This window comes from Leptodactylus fuscus, chromosome 3 (assembly GCF_031893055.1).
Source record: "Leptodactylus fuscus isolate aLepFus1 chromosome 3, aLepFus1.hap2, whole genome shotgun sequence".
In the NCBI taxonomy this organism is placed as follows: Eukaryota; Metazoa; Chordata; class Amphibia; order Anura; family Leptodactylidae; genus Leptodactylus; species Leptodactylus fuscus.
Window position 1 is genome coordinate 99157319 of NC_134267.1, and position 15316 is coordinate 99172634.

Sequence of the window (15316 nt, forward strand, 5' to 3'; positions counted from 1 at the left end):
TAGAGTGTTTTTAGGCTAGCAGCGACTCCTGTGCACTTGCAAAAGTGGGCGCACAAGCGCCGCATTTTCAACAGTAGCTTCGGTACATTTGGGTATGTTTTTAAAAAACTTTGCACCACTAGGTTAGACGTGGGCCAAACATGGAACGTGTTGGAGGCTGGCAAGCTCCAGAGCCGCTACCAGGTTCCAGCCATTATCACAGGCGTAAAAATGCCAGGCCCCAGGTGTAGCAGGGAAAAAAAAATGCCATCTCAGCCAGGATGGCATCCCTGACCTCGGAGGCACTGTGCTGTCTGTCCCCCAAGCTGATGAGCTTCAGCACCGCCTGCTGACGTCTCCCCACACCAGTGTTTTAGCGTTTGCCGCTAGTAGCTGTGGTGGAGGTTGCAGCGTCGTAGGGTTTCAGTCTACTCCTGCCATGAATTTTGGCCTGGGAGAGGAGATAGGCCACCCCAGTTTGCACCCGGGGAACAGACTCCACCACATTCACCCTGCCTGTCATTAAAGATAAGCACTGCAGCATCCCTGACCACAGGCGCTTGTCCAAGTGTCGGTGGTCAAGTGGACCTTGCAGCAAAGCGCGGAACTAAGGGCCCACCTGATGTTGAGTGACACGTGCTGGTGCAAGGCGGGGACGCCACACCGGGAGAAGTTGAGACGGCTAGGGACGGCATAGTGAGGTGCCACAGTTGCCATCAGGTCCGGGAAGGCGGGAGTTTCAACAAGCCGGAACGCCAACCTCTCCTGGGCCAGCAGTTTAGCGATGTTGGCGTTCTAGGCTTGCGTGGGTGGGTGGTTAGCAGTGTATTTCTGCCGGCGCTCCAATGTCTGAGAGATGGTGGGTTGTTGTAAAGAAGCGCCTGATGGTGCCTTTGATGGTGCAGGAGAAGGAGATAAGACAGAAACAGGGGAGGATGAGGGAGAAGTCAACAAAGTGGCGGAGGCAGATGAAGTGATGTCCTGGCTCGTCCTCTGGAGTGCATCGCCAGCACTGTGAGCAGAGGCAGTGGCATGAACGGCGGGCGACGTTTGTCCTGCCGTTGCTGCCTGCCACTGATTCCATTGCTTGGATTCCAAATGACGGTGCATTGAAGTGGTGGACAGGTTGCTCTTCTCAGGGCCCCTACTCGATTTCGAGAGGCAAATTGTGTAGACGACACTATATCTGTCCTCGGCGCATTCCTTGAAAAAACTCTACACCTTCAAGAAACGTGCCCTCGATGGGGGAGTTTTTCTGGGCTGGGTACAAAAGGGAACATCTTCGGACATTCCGGGTCTGGCCTGGCTTCGGCAAAGCAGCTGACCTCTGCCTCTGGACATGTCTCTGCCTCTAGCTACCCTTTTTGGTGCTGCACCTGCCTCAACATCCACACTACTTTCCCAGCTTGACATCTGCCTTGTCCAGGTGGGGTCGGTGTCCTCGTCGTCCACCACCTCCTCTTCCAACTCCTGTCTCGCCTCCTCCTCCTGGACAATGCGCATGTCAACTGGCTGCCCTGACAGCAACTGCGTCTCATCGTCGTCGATGAGGGTGGGTTGCTGGTCATCCGCCACCAAATCGACCGGAGATGGAATGGAGGAGACTCTAGTGTTTGAGCATCTGGACACAGATACTCGTCTGTTAGGTCCGTGGAATCGCGAAATGGAGGGGCAGGTTGCGGTACAGTCAAAGGAAGGGAGAACAGCTCTGGGGAGCAGGGACAGTTGGGGTTATTGTTCTGAGAAGATTGGGAATTTTGGGTGGAAGGAGGACAAGACTGTTGGGTGAGAGGAGGTAGAGGCTGACTGGCTGGTGGACAATGTGCTTTAAGCGTTATCCGACAGCCATTGCAAGACCTGTTCCTGGTTCTCGGGCCTACTAATCTTTGTACCATTCAGCCTAGTTAATGTGGAACTTTTGTGCAAAGCGCAGAACTTAGGGCCCGCCTGATGTTAAGGGACACACGCTGGTACAAGGCTCAACTCACCCTAAGTGCCAAAAACACTGCTGGTGCAAGGCTCTACTCATGCCAAGGGCCTCAATCTCTGCTGGTAGCTCAGCTTAAGGTCATGTAACTTTGTTTGGAAGGGCTCATGTTAAGGGCTAGAAAAGTGAATTTTGGAAGGTCTTACCACATCACACACACACACACACACACACACACACACACACACACACACTCAAAATGACAGTTAAGGGTGAGGGCTTTTGGAATTCCCATTGCCTATTCCATTTGTGGTTGTCATGGGGAACGTGATTTAAAGGGGTGGTTGTTACTGTTTGTTGAGCTTAAATTGGGGTTTGTGTCCATCCATTTGGGGAGTAAAGAAGGTTTCCAGGTATTTTCCCACTTTGATAGAGGTTTTTTTGAATGTGGAAAGTGTGTAGTTGTTAGGCAGTGATGTTGGGGTAATAGAGGGTCTTTGGTGTGTTAGATGCCCCCAGGCATGCTTCCCCTGCTGTCCCAGTGTCATTCCAGAGGTGTTGGCATCATTTCCTGGGGTGTCATAGTGGACTTGGTGACCCTCCAGACACGGATTTGGGTTTCCCCCTTAACGAGTATCTGTTCCCCATAGACTATAATGGGGTTCGAAACCCGTTCGAACACACGAACATTGAGCGGCTGTTCGAATCGAATTTCGAACCTCGAACATTTTAGTGTTCGCTCATCTCTAGTTAGATGCCTTCGGGTCAATGTTGGCCCTAAGCGCTTTCTATTACTTAGTACTAATAACATCTTGGCAAGTAAAAATCCAAATATATGAAAGATATAAGGAAGGAAGCGTGTGGTTTATGTTCCATTTTCAGTGATCCTCTTCCAATTATGAGCTAAAGTTAAGCTTCCTTTCAGAACATGCTGGTGTATAATATATTAACTGATGGCAACTGCTAAATCATTTTTATATATATTCTGAGAATCTTACTGTTGTCCTGATCACCAACATCCTGTACGAATTATAGTAATAAATATTATCTCTGCTGACTGTGTCGCTTCGTTTTTTTTCATTCCTTTTGGTTAGATAGGAATTGTATCATGCTTTAACCCTTTAGGAACACAGGGTAGTTTTTAGGTTAATGCTCAGTGACATTTTTCATATTTTCCATTCTCGTCTTCCAAAAGTCATAATTTTTTTTTCTGTCAACATAGCTATGTGAGTACTTATTCTTTGTGTAAAGAGCTGTACTTTTATTTGCCTCCATTTTTGGATACATATAATGTTATGATCAGCTTTTATTTATGTTTTTGGGGGTTCATGTAAAATAACACAATTCTATCTATTCTATTAATAATGACATGGCAGCTTTGTCTGGCGGGTCATTACAAATACAGTATAGAATTGAAGTCAAATTTGTGGCACACTGTCACAGTGCCTGTCACTTGAAAAGTAAAGGGGTAAAGAATTAACTTCATAAAAAGCCACCCAAAATTGTCCTTTTATGTCAGTAGATGTAGCACCAATGAGAACAATTACAAGACTTGAAGAAATACCTATGACACACTAATATCAGCGTGCTTGGTCTACCAGCTGTAAAAGCTAGAATATACTATGAAATGGAACAGATTCTAGGACCCTGAGAACAACACTTGGGAGGCAGAAAAGAACCTGGATTGTCGTGTTTGTTATCCCTGTATAGGACCAAATACTGTATAGGACCACACTATCAATGTGCCTGGCCTGCCAGCTGAATATCTTGTGAAATGGAAAGGATTCTATGAGACTAAGAAAAACACTTGGGAGACAAAAAAGAACCTGGATTATTGAGTGGTAATTTACAAAATTTCACCAAAATCTGGGGCTTACTGTTAGCAAGCCTGGCTTGGCTGCTGAAAAAGCTGAACTATCTTCCAAAACTGATCATTATGACTGTGGTAGGAACTGTTCTTCTCAGAGACGAGTTATTCACTCCATTATGTTTGTGGTTTACTGAATTGAGTAATCATTCACTATATACTGCTGCTCAAATTGACGCTCCAGCAAGTGCCACAGTGCCACTCAATAAGTGCTTCACCTTACAACCATGAAATGAAGGAGTGGGATGTAAGTAATACTTTACCCTGATGAAATTTGAGGAGGGAGATGGTCTAATGTGGAGGAACTGGAGTGCAAATTTGTAGAATTTGAAGAAAAATTTGGGACACAATATTAGTGAGCCTGACCTTGCAGCCAGATAAAAAAAAAAGCTAAAGTTTCTGATATGGAGAGGATTCTATGACTCTGAAAACAACACTTGTGAGGAAGAAAAAAAGTTATCCCTGTATGGAAGTAGATCAGCATCATGTTGGTGGAGCTGCAATTTACAGAATTTGAAGGAAAATTTGTGGAACACCATGTGCATTTCCTCTGACATTCAGAACATTGAAGCAATGGGTCATAATGTGTATGTATTGTCCTTGCCCATAAGTGCTGTACCACCTATTGAAAGTGGAGTGAACCTTTCCCCACATGGACACTTGAATGGAGAGCCCACTTGGTGATGTGAAGCTAGGACAACAAACAATGGTGGCTAGGTATTCTGTAACATGTGGAATGACTCTGCAGGAACTGCACCGCTAGTAACTAGGTAACTAGTTACTAGTGGGAGTTAACCTTGTAGGCCAGTGAGATAAATGGGTTCAGATTGCTGTTTAAGTGAATACATATTTATGGATGATGATTGACCTGGGTATAGAGAAGAAACTGATGGAGATGATAATTAATCATAATTATGATTACCATGTTCTAACTGTGGATGTGGCTTGTCTACAAAGATGATCATGAGAAGAAGGAATAGAACAGTCTGGCTCACTTGGTGCCACTGCCAATCCCATTTTTCCATATGAGATCTTAAGGCCATGTCATGTGAGTACAGAGATCTAGTTTCTACACATATGCCTGCATGACTATTGTTAATTATCTGCTTGCAGATCTAGCACCTTGCCGCCGATTTATCATTTGGTAATGTACAAAAAATTCCCATAGGGTAGATGACTGCATGTAGCTTCTGCTGCAATAACCAGCAGCAGTGGAAATGTGTCTGCCAGTGCCACCAGCACCCAAGCTTGTCTTAGATTTTCCCCAGGCAGATCTTTTAAATTTTGGGGCTGCACGTTGGGTGGAATTCTTACCCTGACTTGCTTGGTAGCTCTTATTTGTATGTTATGTTCCCCATGTTTTTGTGACTCATCATGGCAATACTCAAGTCTTCCACCCCTACCTCCTTTACATCCAAAAAAACATCAAAAAGAGGAAGAAGAGGAAGTCTTGGGCTATGAGGAATATCTATCTCAGCAGATGCCATATGACTAGTAAGAATGGGATCTGTGTTGGTAAAGAAGGAGGAACACACAGAATCCTCACTCTATATTTGTGGTCACTGTTTTCAAAAATACAACAACACTGGCGAAGTATTGGGTGAGCAGAGCAGAAAAAAAAAATCAATCAAGAGGATAGTAGTCAAGCTTTCTAAGAAGCTGCCTACCAGGAACCATTTGTCAGCCAAGTATTTGGGCCCCGGGGACTTAATTGTGTACTGCCCACAGACTCATACGCTGGGTGAGGCAAACTGTATTTTTTACTTGGAGTTCAGTAAAGACATATCATCACCACCACAGTCTGAGCATCCCTCATACTACTTGGTGTAGCATAAGAGGACTACTACCACCATCAGTAAGTTGCACAAGTTCGTTGTCCTGACTTTATAGAGTATAGTTCACTTTGGTTCAACTTCACCACTTACACCTGAGACATTACTGCGCTTACCATCAGGACCCTTCCGAACACCATCACATGGCTCAGGGTGAGAGAGGACCCCTTTCCAACTAGAAGAGCCCTGGAGGAAAAACTACCATCACCATCAGGTACAATACAGGCCCCCTTCATCAGTGTACGTGGCCTACCATGTGACATTACCACTATTACTCCCATCCCACAGTTCCCTCCTTCTCCTTCAAACAACACTTAATACACAACTGAACATGAATTCTAACTCCTGCTTACTCTGTCCGAATTTTATACATGTCTTGAAGTCTCTCATAAGCATGGTCCTGGCCATCTGCTTTTTGAGTATGTAATAAAAATAATAGTAATAATTCATAATAATAACAATGATAATATAAACAATGTACCATTATTTTACTACAGCAATACTTAAGCTTAGGTGATATAAATAGGATTGAAACCCTTTACTTCCAATGTTTTCGGCCCATGTACTTCTTTCACCACTAGATGGCACTGTTTTATCTCGTGTCATACATTTCTAGGCCGCATGCATAGTTTACAATGTTAGCTATCAAGGTCTATTTTGTCTTAATAAAATGAACTTTAAAGAAACATCTAAGAGTTAGTATTATTCCTACTGTATTTTTCATGTGCAGCAAGAAGAAATGTATGATTGCATCATTCTATTGGACAATCAATGGGCATATGATGTCCTAAAGATATATAGAAATAAGAATGTGACAATACTTATTTATACACAGAACTACACTAAAACGTATTTATTTGTTGGATACATGAAAATGCACAATATATTTATATTACATTTAAAATGAGTGAGAATGACATATCTGGGACAGAGTGTTCGGAGGCACCTGTGACTGTCTGTGGTAGGATGCGGCTGCTGAACACATCTGTTTTATAAAGTCTGATGCTGTTCGTCACTTTGTAATGACACAATATAAATGCATATGTCATTATTACAATGTGCAGGCTTCCTTCACCATGAAAAGCTTTATTGGCTTCAAAACAAAAAATGACACAGACAGTGTGAATATTTACTCTTGACTACAGCATTTAATTCTAGGTGATGTCAGACTAACACTAGTAACTTTCTATTAAAGGTGTCAAAATCCTGTGTGGTCAACTAAGTCATTCCCATTAAATGTGCAGATATTGATGATAAGGGACCTTTTGACTGTTACTATGTCACCTAGCACAATGAGACACTGTATACCGCTGCCTAGGCTCTGCAATCTGGCTATCATTAGTCCTTCTAATAAATCAATTTTCCTGCACAATAAAACCTTTTCTAATTGCAAGAATATAATTCATTGAGTTGATTTTTATTAGTAAGGGGAAGTGCAGTAAACACAGGGTTGCATGCATGCTTTGCGTTCACATACCTTCAGAAGAAAGCTTTAAAGGTCTCTTTATTACTCATTTTAAGACCCTAAGAATGGAAAATCTATAAATTCCAGTGAGTCCTTATAAAATGGTTTCTGAGTAACTGAACAAAGGGCTGCTTATAGTAAAATTTTGCAGGTAAATACACAGAAATGTAACCACTTAATCTATCTATATAGAATCTGTTTCAATGGCATATAGAAGAATGGGGAATTAAACATAAAATAATTAGTTTTTTTTTTGTTTTTTTTTACTATATGTAGTGTTGCATAAAATTCCTAATGTTTAACCCTTTCCACCACTTATACACTATATTATAATAAATTAATGAAATACTTTGGCAGTTGGCATGGTCAGAGGTTCCCTTTAAATAGCATGGAACGTAATGAATGACAATGACAGTCTTATTGTGTGGCTGGACCTTGTTACTATGTCTGAACCTAAGCTCACATGAGGATTTTCTGGTCCTATGTTTGGTCAGCCCAATCTTGATAAAATCCCCTATACTAATAAATGTCCAATGTAACAGCACAGAATACTTGCTAAATCTTTCACTGTGAATATATAGATGTTATAATCACTTATGAAGTTGTATCATGTGAGTGTTCATCATCTGATTTTGTACATTGATGAGATATTAATATGTGCGTATAAATAATTGCATACAGTATAAGAGATAATAATGCCCACAGTAGAAATCTAAATTGTAAATGCAGCTTACAGCAGTTGTATAAAAACAGATATAAATATTTATACTCTGTCAAACCACCAGGATAGATGTCACAAAACAATTTTACATTGTAGTTTATTCTTATTATCATGTCCTTTGGCATAGTTTCTCATGTGCACAGTTCATTCTGTACTTTATTTCCAAAATTGATAAGTCATTGCCTAAGGCTGGGTGTTTTATGAGTGGAGTGTCTTTATATGTGGGCACCATTCCCTGCAGTGCATTATCCTTTCTGAAGTGTTTATGTTCCCACCTTTAGTACACTTAAGCAATGATCTGATAATCCAGCACTTGGTGCACTTATATATCATCATTGATGGCTGCATGATCAGCACATATCAGACAGATCTTTTTTCCACTAAATATAGTGCATTCCCAGTGAACTGAAGAGAACTTATTCTGTCTCCATGTCACAGACTACAGATTGTTATAGTTTCTTGCTATTGTTATAACTGATTACAGTTGTATTACTCTCTTTTAGGCTAAGGCCCCATGTAGCAGACCACAGCATAAAAGCGCTACGGGAAAAACTGCTTTGGCAACAGGGTTTCTTCTGCTTCCATATACCCATAGGTAAACTGAGGGTTTTAGAAATTATTGCCTGTCTGCTGTACATATTTTTCTGCAATGTGTGGATGGGATTCACTAAGAGACTGTAAAGTGCAGCATTTTTTTCTGCAGCGTTACGCCACGTGGGTCCCCGCTTTAAAAGGGTATTCCCATCTCAAGGATATTATCTATACTGCTAGCTTATGAAAATTGAAGAGTTTTCCTAAATATATTGCTTTAGCAATGCTGCTTTGTTTTCCTGTTATGTGAAATTATTCCTCCCACATTGTTTCCATAGAGCCGGACCTGTATGATAAGACAGAACAGATGACATCACTCACTGCTCTCACTGTTATCTACAGCTCTGCCATTCAGCTAATTGCAGTTTACTGATAAAATCCTGTCTGTTATCTCTCTATGCAAATTCACAGATAACACTGAGTCCGTTCTCAAGAAGCATCTGCATATTATTTTATCCACATTTGTATTAGATTTCTAGTAATCATTTTAAGTATTAGGATACTCCATAGTGTTCTGTTCAGCAAGCTAGGGGTGATGGCTTTTACTGTTTGATAAGGAATACAGTAAGAAGAGATGGCAGGAAAAGCTTTTGAAACAGGGTGGTAGGAAAACCCCTTTAGGGCTAAGGCCCTACACAGTTTTTTTTTGTTGCAGATTTTGTTGTGTTTTTTTAAGCCATATCCAAGAGTGCATTGAGCAAAAGGTAGAAGTATAAGTATTTTATAGACATCTCCCATTCCTCTTGTGCTCAGAAAACTGCAACAAAATCTGCAACAAAAAAAAGTTGTACAACATGGGGCCTTAACCTAAAGGGGTTTTCCAGATTAGTGGGGGTTCAACATCTGGCACCCCAATCAATTAGTGGATATCAGCAGCCAACGCACAGACACAACACAGTGTATGTGGCCAGAAGCAGACATATCTATACACTGTGCAGCTTGGCTGCAGTAATACAGCTCAGTAGCTCTATACAATGGATGGAGATGTGCACTTCTGGCCCTGTACACTGTGTTTTTTATGACACAGGGGCCAATGCTATAAGTTGATCACTGGGATTGACCAGGATATTCATAATTTATCCTACCTAATGTAGCCCTACAAATTTAACTCACTAAAATACATCAAAATCTCAAAAAATAATAGATCACACAGTTATCAAAAATGTATAGCTATTAAAAGAAAGGAGGAAGTTGAAGCTAGCTTCCACTCCATAAAGTATAAGGCGCAATACACATAACCCATATAAAACAAAGGTTGGGTAAGAAAATACAGTCAAAAGCCTCTGCCAGTGGCTGATAAGAGAGAACAACAGTGAGTGAATTCTGCTTATATGTATATAAGATAAGATAATCCTTTAATAGTCCCGCATTGGGGAAATTTCAGCATGTTACAGCAGCATAGTAATACAGGTACAGGATAATACACAGTAATATAATACAGACGTAGACACACATAAGCTGAGAAGAGAAGATATACTAGGAGTACATAGCAGCTAAGGAACGGAAGAGAAAGAAGGAAGACTTCATGGTCATCATCATAATCATTAGTTCTCTGCGCGGAGTGATCTACGCTTGGTTTGATGGTTTGATATATACAATCCTGTGATAATGGCTGACAACCAACAGCTTGTAGCTGGCATAGATTTCAATGATCAATTGTTCAGTAAATTGTGTAAAAGATATTATCTCTACTATAGCTCCCACACCACTTTCACTTTCAAACACCAGTTGCAAAAATTATTATTGTGATTGTATTTTTTTTTCCAACAGATATTTGTAAAGTAAGAATTATGCTCCTTAGTGTCCTGCATACTGTAACCTTCTGCCTTAAAGTGTCACAGTGGTTCTCTTGGCGTTCATGTGATGTGTCACATTGCCTCTCCTTCACACAGTTATGTACAAGTGTACAGTGTTTTTGTATCCCTGAAGAGGCACAGGTATGGGATGCAGTGATACAGTGATTATGGGACATATCGCATGTATGACATGATACTTCTAAGGCTAATGGCTGGTTGTAGTGGCCACCTGGATCTACAGCACATGATGTCAGATGCCAGGGGCTACCAGAATAGCTACACAGCAGTGGAATTTCAGAAATCCAAGACAACCCCATAAATGGTCTATCAGAAAAAGGACTGTAAAACCTTGACATTACCAGACCACAACCTGACAATAAGCTTACGTCTATCTGAAAGAAGGTAGGATAACTGAGTAATAAAGTTGACTATCCATTGTAAAACACACACTGAGAACAGCAACTTACCGGACAGAAAAGCTTTCAGAAAATAACATTTTGGAATAATATCAAACACCCTAGTACTTATGTCAAAGGTCCTGCCCCTCAGTTTTAGGGCTCTTTATTCCATTTACACTTCATAGAGTTTATTTGGCCAACTTCCACTCTATAATTAGATTATAATAATAATTAGATAATTAGATAATAATTAGATAATTAGATTATAATAATAAGGAAAAACTACAAAGCCATCCTGCCACTGAACACAAAGAAGAAATAAAAAGCAGCGTACTCTAAAATGTGAGAATTTCACAAATCTGCAATGTAAATAGGGCTTTTAAATGTCTTCAAACACATATGTAACATCTAGCAGAATACCACAATAGTCAGTGAGCAGTATAACCACTGTGAGTGCATGAGCTTTAAAACAGACTTACAGCCCGTGCACATGGAGTTTACATGCACACATTTTAGCATAACGCGTCACATTTTTTGGCGTATTTTTTTACAAGTCAATGGGACTGCTATTTTTACACGTGTATTCTATACACGTGTATTATGCTAAAATGCACGCAGGTAAACTCCGTGTGCACGGGCCCTTACATTGAAAACAGCTGAGATGGGTAGATCCAACAGCTCTGTATGAATACCCATTTACATTAGATAGAAACAGTGGTGTAACTAAAATCTTGTTAGCCCCGGTGCAAGCTTTTATCGAGGGCCCTCTACCCCCCCCCCCCTACAGAGTATTCTTGATGGACAGTCTTGTGATGGTTATAGGTGCTGCAGTGGTATCTCAGATACTTAAAAGGGATATAGCTTTAGTAATCCAAGTAAAAGAAACATCCAGACTGACGCGTTTCGGACTTTGAGGAAGGATTAAATATCCGAAACGCGTCATTCTGACACTCCCCCTCCCTTTTTCCCGTTACTCGTGTGTATTGCTGACTTTTATGAAAAGTTTTCTACAATAAAGGAGAAGTTTTATTCAACATACTCCACTACCACTGGATGTTTCTTTTACTTGGATTCCTTCAGTGTGGCTCTGAACCGAGAGAGTCTTTTGTCCGAACGGGATCCTCCAAGGAGGCATTGAGGAAATAGAACGCATTTGGAAAACGTATAGACTGAGTATACATTTTTCCTTTCCCCTTTTTTCCCCAGAATATCTTGCTATAGCTTTAGTACCCACAACTGCAGTTATTAAGAAAATGGTTAATGAGCAGCCATGCGCCTGGCATGTAAACAATACTGGGAGCTGCATGCTGTGGGAAACAGCTGATCTGCAGGGTCCTAACAGTCTAAGAGATGTAAAAGATCAGTGGGGTTCCAGATGCAGCGGGCCTCACATGACCGCTGAGGACCAAACACAAGCCCCATCAATGACATTTGGCATGCGTGAGCTCAGTCACAAGCCAGAAGTGCCCAAGAGAGAATGCTGAGAACTGTCAGAAGCCCAGGATAGGTGAGTATAACTATTTATTATTTTTAGTCACCTCCTTTTTAAGGCATCTATTGGAAAGGGAACCTGGTTACATGTTGGGCCACTTTCCGTTAACAATATGTATAGTGGTCTGGGAACCAGGCTTTTCCCAACCGCTATCATAGTGGTCTGGGGTCTCGGTCATCTTTAGCTGGCTGCAGGCCCCATTCTCCTCAGGGCTCGGTCAAGGTTGTAATCATTATTCCCCTGGATAAAAAAAAACCTGTGAAATTTGATCAAGCTTCTGGTTGTATGAAAATATTACCTAAATTCTGATTGTTTTTAAAGGCTGGCCCTGAATAGATATCATTCTTGTGTAAAATCACCACACTTCCAGAATGCAAATCATTAGCCTAAGCTCTGTTCAGACATTAAAGTGTGTCTTTTCATCTTTATTTATTTTACTATTATGCATTGGTGTGTATGTTTAACAATTTTAGAATATACTGTACTTTGTGAGGCTATGGAATCCTTGTGGGTGGAATTGCATAAGGATGGGACCACTTATAAAATACTTCTTGGTATAATCTGTAGACCTCCCCAACATAATTAAGCAACTAGAGGGTCAGTTGTTTAAGGAAAAAAAGGGGGGGGACAGGCAGGTACGGTGGTCTTGATGGAAGATTTAAACAATGCAGATATTGACTGTAGTTATGATACTGCATCGTCTACAAAAGGGAAGAAATTTATCAATTTTTTGGGTGGACAATTTTATGATCCAGGTTGTAGAAAATCCAACTAGAGGGAATGTTCTACTGGATCTGATCATTTCTAATAATACGGGACTTGTTGGAAATGTCACTGTTGGTTAAAACTTTTGCAATAGTGACCATAATCTAATCCGATTCCATCTAAATTGTAAAAAGTTAAAGGTATAAACTTTAGGATATAGACTGGGAGCAGCTATTGTGAAATAGTGATACACAGGTTAAGTTGGAGACATTTAAATGAATAAGTTTATAGCAAAATATATACCCATGGGGAACAAGTATAAATGCTTTAAATTAACCCTCCCTATGACTTACAGCTCTGGTTAAAAGAGCAATAAACAATAAGAAACAGGCATTTGAAAATAAATCTGAAGAGTCAGCTGTAGCCTTTGAGAACTACAAAGTGTTTAATACAATCTGTAAAAAGGAAATTAAAATCAGGTAAAATACATAATGAAAGGCAGGTGGCTATGGAAAGCAAGACAAACCATACATGTAAAAAAATATATATATTAATGCAAAAAAAAAACAAGGACAGAACAAGTTGGTCACTAGGGTTCAACTAAATGGGTTATTTCGCTTTGTATATACAGAAGAACCGGGAGTAGTTGATGTAGGTGTCATCAATGCTGGTAATACATCATCCAATATATTATACAAGATAAACATAGAAATGGTCCAAATCAAACTAAACAAATTAAATGTGAGCAAGACTCAGGGTCCAGATGGATTACATTCCTGAGTACTTAAAGAACTCAGTGCAGTCATTGCTGTACCCCTATCCTTAATTTTTAGGGATTCTCTAATGGCTGGTACAATGCCAAGGCTAATATGGTGTCTATTCTCAAAAAGGGCTCTAGAACTTCCATTGGTAATTACAGACCAGTGCGCTTAACATCCATTGTGGGGAAACTGTTAGGTGGAAGGGTTCAACGGAGGGCCACAAAACTTCTAAGGGGCATAGAGGACTAAAGGAGTTAAATCTGTTTAGTTTGGAGAAGAAGAGTTTAAGAGGAGGTATGATAAACCTGTATAAGGCTTCTTCACTGTAAGGACTGTGAATCTGTGGAATAGCCTACCACAGGAGCTGGTCACAGCAGCAACAACTTAAAAAAAGGATTAGATGCCTTTATAGAGCAAAATAACATTGATGCTTATGGAAATGTATAGACTGTCATGCTCTTTCCCATCCCCAGGATGAACATGATTCAATCACATCATGTAACTTTATTAACCAATGATGCTTCCTTTTATTAAAAACACCCTCTAGAGCAGTGAAGGTGAACCTTTTAGAGACTGAGTACCCAAACTGCAACCCAAAACCCACTAATATATCACAAAGTGCCAACTCGGGAATTTAACCTTAATGTGTGGACCCACAATTGCAGACATTTATGAACCTTCAAAATACGGTCATGTGAATGGGACTTTATAGAGCTTTCTGTTCCACTGTGACCCCTACACAGTCATACTGCTTCACAGTGATCCCCACACAATACAATCAGCTCCACAGTCACCTCCACACAGTACAATCAGCTCCACAATGGCCTACACACAGTATAATCTGCTGCACAGTGGCCCCCACACAGTAAAATCTGTTCCACAGATGGGTGCCCAAAGAGAGTGCTCAGAGTGCCACCTCTGGCACACATGCCATAGGTTCGCCATCAGGGCTCTAGAGTCCTCTTACCTCTTCTCTAACTGAAGCTCTGCATACAGCATATATATGCATACTGCATACACCTAGCACTACATGCAGAGGCAGGCTTCTCATCCTGTCTCTACTGTTCATATCATGTAATGCTAGCTATACGCAATGTGCATAATATCCGCTATACCCGCTTACAATTTTAATAAAAGGAAGCAAAATCTGTGAATAAAGAATATTTCAAAAATTATAAACATACTGTACACCCTCCTATACTGTAGCATATGAATAAGACTTACCGTATATGAATTATAGTTTATGCCATGAAGGAACGATGGAAGATTTTATCTGTAAAGTTTTGTATTATGAATGCAGTTTTGGAATATCATATTCACGATCAGCACAATATAAGCAAAATCGTTCAGAGTTGAAAGGTAACATTTTAAGAATCACCACATTGAATGTTAAATGTGGCTTATATACAAAGGGATACTATTGTACCGGCTAGCCTTAAACATTCTAGGATTATTATGGTATTGATTTTATTTTTATGATTTTTAGCTTTCTAACCTGATTCTCTGCTCTTATGCATGGTCCATTACCACGGCTAATAGTCTCATGCTGTTTTCCTGAAAATACTGAGCTGTCATACTCCCTCGCTCATTAATTTATCACACACATTAATTCCGAGTTTTGGGGGAGTGCTGTGACAGATTAAGATTGATAGTGGCATTGTGAAATCCTGTAAAATGAAATCAGAAGGAAAAGACCATAGAGCGTTATTTCTTATTGAAGAACTTTCCGCCATATTAGATAATAATGGGTTGGTGAGCAGTGACCGAGCATGGGATGATTTT